This window comes from Hipposideros armiger, unplaced genomic scaffold (assembly GCF_001890085.2).
Source record: "Hipposideros armiger isolate ML-2016 unplaced genomic scaffold, ASM189008v1 scaffold_505, whole genome shotgun sequence".
Taxonomy (NCBI): Eukaryota; Metazoa; Chordata; class Mammalia; order Chiroptera; family Hipposideridae; genus Hipposideros; species Hipposideros armiger.
This window is the reverse complement of record NW_017731855.1, coordinates 1,308,289-1,315,492: the sequence shown is the minus strand read 5'-3', so window position 1 is coordinate 1,315,492 and position 7,204 is coordinate 1,308,289. Positions and strand designations below refer to the sequence as shown.

Genomic DNA, 7,204 nt, shown 5'->3' with positions numbered 1-7,204 from the left:
TAAAATTAACAGTCACAGTGTCATTGATAATTTCAAAATTGTTATTGCAGCTTTCATTAATACTTCCTCTTTTATCCAAGAGTTGTATAATATCACCACTTTTCCTCTTAAGTTTTGTTTTTGCTGCATTGTGATTAGAAAATGAGGTTGATTTTATTTCTGCTTTTTTTCTGGTATTTTTAAGACTTACGTTTGATCAAATTCAGGAAGTATCCTAAAGACCCTAGAAAATAGGATTCTATTTGTAAGGCACAAATGTAGAATACAGTCTTGGACCTCTCAATTACTTGAATGTCTTTAGGAGTGTCCTTGGTGCTCGTGAAGTGGCAGTGACACAGTAAATGGCCTTGTTCCCCATTCTAAATGCCTGCGTTCTTGTATTCTCCATTCCCTTTTGAAGCTTTTTGGGGAGCCCATTTTAGGTATGTCTTACAGCAACTGTTCATAGCTGCCCAGCTATTAAGGCTGGCACTAAAAACAGGAGGCTGAAGGACCTAGGACAGCCCGAGCCTCTCCACACCAGGCTGAGAAAGCTCTCCCTTGGGATTCCATATTGGCCTGGCCTGAAAGCACACAGAACCTGCGATGGGCACTTGGAAGCTTTTGCAGCAGTGGACCTGAATCAGCAGGGATTGTTTCATAGTGTGCTGAGGGTTTCTAGGCTACAATCAAGGTGATGGGGGAGCGTCCAGATGAATCAGCCCCCAAGTAGCTCACCATCAGGCGAGGGCAGAGACTGCCCTCTCACACCTGCAGTCACCGTGACATCCTGAAGAGAAACATCCTGAGCACCTCCAAGAGACTGTGGAACATTTTCTTCCTGAAACCCTCTCTCATTTCTAGTCTACGAGTAGTCATATGGACGGAACATTCTTACAAAGAACCAAAGCTCACATTTAAGACTTAGGCAGCCCCTGCTTCTTTTCTTGTCCTCTGTGGCAGATACTGAATGTATGGGAAGGCAGCTCATCCTTTAGTCTCTTTAGTAATCTGTTTACTCAGCCTCTCAACTCTGGAATTTTAACGACTTGGGATTAGAGGTGGTGGTAGATTCTTTTTTCACCAGAGTGACATAGGCTTGTCTCTCTCCAGGCTTTTCTAGCTTGCATTGTCAGATAGGACTTCTCAGACATCTAGCAAGGCTGAAGTTCACATATTTAAGGGTCCAAAGCTAATAAAATATATCCTTCTTTCGAATGCGTGAAACCCATTCTCAATCCCCAACACTGGTTTTGAAAAACACAGTTTTCTCCAAGAATTACCTGGAAACCTGATGCATAGAGAACAAGTTTACATTCAAAAGATATATAACTACTGAGTCACTGAAGAATTCTTCTACATTTTTATTTGAAATAATATGAGTAGTCCACATCGACTGCATGCAGCCTCTTACTGCTGCACTCAGAATTCCTTTCAACAGGGCAATGATGGATTCCATTCATGATCCTCTCCTGGATACTCCTACCACTGTCTTCACCTTTCACTACGGTCTGCATTTTGAAGTGCTATGTGCTGAAGGGAAAAAAGACCAGGATGAATCTGTACTTCGTGCCAGATTCTTTTTTTTTTTTAAGATTTTTTTAATTTTATTGGGTAATTGGGGGGGATGGGAACAGTGCTGGGGAATTAGGGGAAGGGGAACAGACAAGTTGCTGTCGTTTTTTGTTCTTCAGTCTAGTTGTGGAGGACGCTGCTTCACTGGCCCAAGTTGGTACCATCATTGCGCTCTTCCCTGGTGAGGCAGATCAGTTGCCGGCTTCTGGAAGGCCGCTCACTGCAGCTGCTGGCCGCTCACTGCAGCTGCTGGCCGCTCACGCTGGCTGCTGGCTACACACGGTAGCCCATGGCAACTCACTGCAACAGGGACTGCAGCCTATGCCGTCGCCAGCAACTCACGGCAGCCCAGTTCCAGGTTGAGCTGTTGTTCAGCATCTTAGCTGTAGAGGGCAGTGTCACTGGCCCTCATATGTGGGATCTGAACCGGGGCCCTCTGGCATCCCAAGCGAGCTCTTAACCATCGCGCCACTTGGCTGGCCCCGTGCCAAATTCTTAATACCCTTTAAACTACTCTCTTCTTCATACTCCCTTCCAAAACAAAAGACATTTTCTTGCAGTCTTACCAAAGCCCTTGCTATCACTCCTACATAAACTGGCCCAGATTTTACGCTTTTAGAGAAGTGAAAAGCATGATACAGATAAATTGAACTGTTGCCAGAGCCGACTAATGCCAGGTTCTTGGGTCCCAATGTCACAGAAATGAGCACTGTCCCCAATATGAAGTTCAGCAAGCAAAGCTTTATTGAGAGATAGCTAGTGTACCAGGGACCCAGCAAGAAGGAAGGAGCTGGCTGGTCCCCCACAGGGCTGTGTGAGGGGCTTTTGTGAGTTATACGGGGAGGGAGAGGGGGCTAGGGAGGGGAACCTGATGGACTGTCTCACGATTGTTATCGCTTTGGTCAGCAAACAATGTCTCCATCTCATGGTCAGCAGATGTCTGCTCAATCTTGTCTCATGATAGGGTTATCTTTCAAGTTCTGTAAAAGCAAACTTACACAGGAGTTTTACAATCTCTGGTTTTTCTTATAAACAATGATTAACTTCATGAGAACGGAACATGCTGGTTATTTTACAAGGTCTGCTGATTGCATTGTGTTTTTCTTCCCTTAGTTATGTACATTCAGGACATGAGCAGCGGCTGGTTAATCAGTGTCTCCGGCTTTTCCCTTTGCATTCCTGACCTTATTGACAGGATGGAGCCTGGCTTTAAAATGGAATTACTCTTGTTAGCCCTATGCTAACTCAGAACACCCCCTCTCAATGCAACTTCAGCCTTATCCCTCAACTGCTCCAGCTATTGAATAACTATAGAAGTTGAATAAATCTTTCTGTGTTGTGTCCGCAACACGTTGCATGAGAGTGATCAAGTCAAAGCCAGATGCTCTGTCTACCTCAGCCATCTTCAACTTCCATGTAGACTGCCTTCGTGATGCAGAGTTCTGAACAATAGAATCTCCAAGCTTTGGAGTCTGGTTTCCCATGAAAGGGCATTATCTTAACTTTCCCACACCCCTTCTTTCTGATTCATCTCTTTAAAGTCCCCTGAAATTAAGAGCATCAACAAGCTCTTGGATTAATATAGCTCTACCAGTACCACATACACAAGGGGTGGGGTCACCATATTGTTAAAAGTGGGACTGAAAACTCAGTTCTGCCATGTGATGCCAGAAAGCCTCTTAGTAAAAGTCATATAAAAGGTGCATGTCGCTACAGGATTTAGCTGCCTAACATCTTTAGTATGGAGAAGTTGATTTGCCCTCAAAACAATGGCTCACTCTCCCCTGGCCTGGGAGAGTGCTCAGCATCCAGTTGCATCTACACACGACCATTAGGATTCAAAGTTCACCAGCCTGGAAAAGGGTAAGTTTCACTGTAAGACACAGCATGAAGCTGACCTTGGGATAAGTTTAAAAGTGAGATACGTATGAGGATGTTCAGTGGAGTAAGTTTAAGGTGTATTGTGAGACAACAAGAATGATGATAAAACCTGGAACTGTTACTGGTCAGGATGTTACCAAACTCAAGGGATTTGCTGCTTGGGGTGTTCTATTCAGGAACAAGACATGGTTGCCGTTAGGTAGTTTCATTTACTTGCAGCAAGTGAAGGGGACGGGATTCACACATCCAAAGCTCTGTCTCCCCAAATGGCTCGGCCATTGCTTAGATGTACTATTTAGTTAATTACATATTGATTTCTTCCTTGCAGTTGGCTAAATTTATCCGGTTGCAATTCCAGTCAAGCTCATCTAGTTGCAGCTGGTCAGCAAAATGCTGTGCTACATTTGAGCATTTAGCAAGAATAGCATTTAGTAAGAACTGCCCAGACCTTGAGCCGCTCGTCCTATCTAAGAAAGAGTCAAAAAACATGAAGATGAAGACTCAAATATTTTTAATGTCCAGTATGTGACAACAGCATAAAAAACTACTGCTACAGGTCCCACTTAGGTAGAGAAGCATGGCTTTGAGTCAGAGCTGGCTGGGGGCCATGTGGGGCCACCTGGGCAGGGTTGCTGGGCAGCGGTGCTGCTCCCAAGTCAGCAGTGAGCTCATTATCTCCACTGTCTCCCCTCTGCAATCAGTGAGGTGGTTTGCTACAGAAATCACATCACGGTGGGTAAATGAAGAAGGAAACAGGCAAGGAGCGAAGCACTAATTACAAATGCCTTAATAATGAACAAATGTGGCAGGAAAAAAAACACATTAAGACAAATGACCATGGAAACAATTGAATCCCAGCAGGAGGAGCAGAATCCCAGCAGGATGGAGCAGCTTCTGTGTAATATTGTGTGACAGAGAGTAAATCTGCTCATGTGCAGACTCAGACTGATCAAAATTCAATCTCTGCTTTAGCTCAGGTTTCTGCAGCTAGATCAGGTACCAGAACCGGCCCCCCCAGCTGTAACTCTGGTGCAGGTGCCCTCAGGCCAAACTGTACATATCCAGGGAGTAACTGAGACACCACAGCCTTTATTCAGTTGCCACAAATACAAACTGTTCAGGTAGCAGCAACTGGAGCGACAGATGGATCTGCTGAATCAGAAGGTGTAATCAAATCTCATAAACAGAGAAATCCTTTCACGAAGACCCTTTACAGAAAAGTACTGAATGAACTTTCCTCTGATGGGCCTGGTGTTTCCAGATTGAAGAAGAAAACTCAGAGGAATGAGGAATGCCACCTAACATCAATACCACAGCAGTATTGACTAGCATACGGGGCAATACCATGTGTATGCTGCAGTAAGGTATACAGTGCTAGGCTTAAATCTTCTCTAGTTACAGTAAAGTAACACAGGTTTTGACATTAAATTGTTCCATTTAAAAATGCATCATTAATACCTAGTTTATGTATTATAAAGTGAAGTTTTTGTTAAAATGAGAAATTTGTACAGATAGCTGTCTTATACTTTTGAAAAGTAAAAATTTTGTCACTGAATATAGAAGAAAATTTGGGGTGAAAATAAACAAAGGACACTTTTCCCGATTTATATGTTTGTATTTATCTCCCGTAAAAGTTTAAATTGGTTTTTGTCTTTATAATGCAAGCAAACATGATAAGATACAAATATCTATATTTCATTCTTGTTGCCTTTTGTTACCAAAAAATATATACCTTACTAATCTAGAAGAAGTACTTTTGTTTTCTAATTTATGTTTTATATGTAATTCTGTTTTCACTACTCTCTACTGAGTTGATTTGTGCTGCATTTTTTTCCTAAAAGAGAATGGGAAAATGATTTGTTTGTTGTTGGTTTTTTAAGTTGCAGAAAAAGAGTTTATTAGAAGAAAAAATACATTTCAAAGAAACAGAAGCGGGCCCGAACAGTAGTAGAGAATGGCTCAAGGGCCATTATTAGAAAAGAAAGTACACTCCAAAGAGTTTGGAGTGGGCTGTGCAAAGGAAGTTCAAAAGGCCGAAAGTAACTTGTTTTTACTATAGCTATTGGACAGATCATTTTATTTAAAATAGTAATCACCAAACAGAAACAGTCACATTTACTTTTTTTTTCTCAAAGATGTCATTGGGGAATTGGGGGAGGGGAACAGCGCTGGGGAATCGGGGAAGAGGAACAGACAAGATGCTGTCCTTTTGTTCCTCAGTCTAGCTGTGGAGTACGTCGCTTCACTGGCCCATGTTGGTATTATCATTGCGTTCTTCCCGAGTGAGGCAGTCGCTCACCAGCCATCCTGGCCACTCACAGCAGCTCACGAAAGCTCACGCCGGCTGCTGGCCACACACAGTAGCTCACGGCAGCCCACTGCAGTCGCCGACGACTCACGGCAGCCCAGCTCCAGGTTGAGCTGTTGTTCACCATCTTAGCTGTAGAGGGTGCAGCGTCACTGGCCCTCATGTGGGATCCAAAGTGGGGCCCTGCTGCTCAGAGCTGGCGTCCCAAGCCAACTCCCAACCAACGTGCCATTCGGCTGGCCCTACTTTTTTATTTATTCATTTTTATTATATTTATTGGGGTGACATTGGTTAGTAAAATTATATAGGTTTCAAGTGTATAAATTTCTATAATACATCATCTATATATCACATTGTGAGCTCACCACCCAGAGTCAGTTCTCCTTCCATCTCCATGTATTTGACCCCATTTACCCTCTTCTACCACCCCATCACATTTACTTTTTTAAATGATGTACATGAATTATATTAAGGTTCAGAGTAAGACAACAAGCATAGATGATACTTGGAATAAAGTTAGGGTTCAGTGTTTGATAACAAATATATAAATCTGACTGATGGAATAATTTTAGGTTCAGCATGAAACAACACACATAAAGATGACCACTGGAATAAAGTTAAGATTCACTTTGAAACCACAAGCACAAAGAAGAACGCTTGTCCAGTGTGAGACAAAAGCAGGAAATTGTCACTGGGAAAGGTTATGGTTCAGTGTGAGACAACAAGCATGAAGATGACTGCTGGAATGAGGTTAAGGTTCACTGGGCAACACAAACAATTAGATGGCTGCTAGAATAAGATTATGTTTCAGTTTAACACAACAAGCATAACAATGAATGCCCGAGTGAATTTATTCATCAGTGTGAGACAAAAAGCATCAAGCTGACTGCTAAATGAGGTTAGGTTTGGTGTGCAACAAGAAAAAGGCAGATCACAGGGGGAAAAATTTAAAATGCAGTGTGACATTATAACCATGAACATGACTGCTATAATAAGGAAATTGAGGAATTTAAACAAAGACATTCTCAGATGAAGGAAATCTAAGAGAATTGGTTCCCAGCAGACCTACCCTTAAAGAATGGCTAAAGGAAATTCTCTAACCAGAAAGGAAATTATAACACAAGGAGGATGAGACTTCAGGAAGGAAGGCAGACTGAATGGAGTGAATAAAGGTCGGGGTAAATATAATAGAATAATCATCCCCTTGTGAATTTTTAAGATCATGTTCTATGGTTAAAGCAAAAAATATTACATCATCTGATGTGGGGTCAATGTATATAGAGGAAATACTTAAGCTAGTTATATTTAAAAGGGGGGAGGACAAAGGGACTTAAATGGAGGTAAAGTTTCTCTACTTCACTTGAAGTGGTTTACTGGTCCTGACATCAGTAAACTGTGACATGTACACATGTATATTGCATTTAAGAACCTTAAAATAAATAATAAAACTATGGAATAAAA

The 7,204-nt window shown here is 42.2% G+C and overlaps 1 pseudogene; it reads left to right on the top strand.

Moving 5' to 3' along the window:
* Window positions 1–3,481: 3,481 nt before the first annotated feature.
* On the top strand, window positions 3,482–4,830 carry LOC109396160 (cAMP-responsive element modulator-like; annotated as a pseudogene).
* The last annotated feature ends 2,374 nt before the right edge of the window (window positions 4,831–7,204 follow it).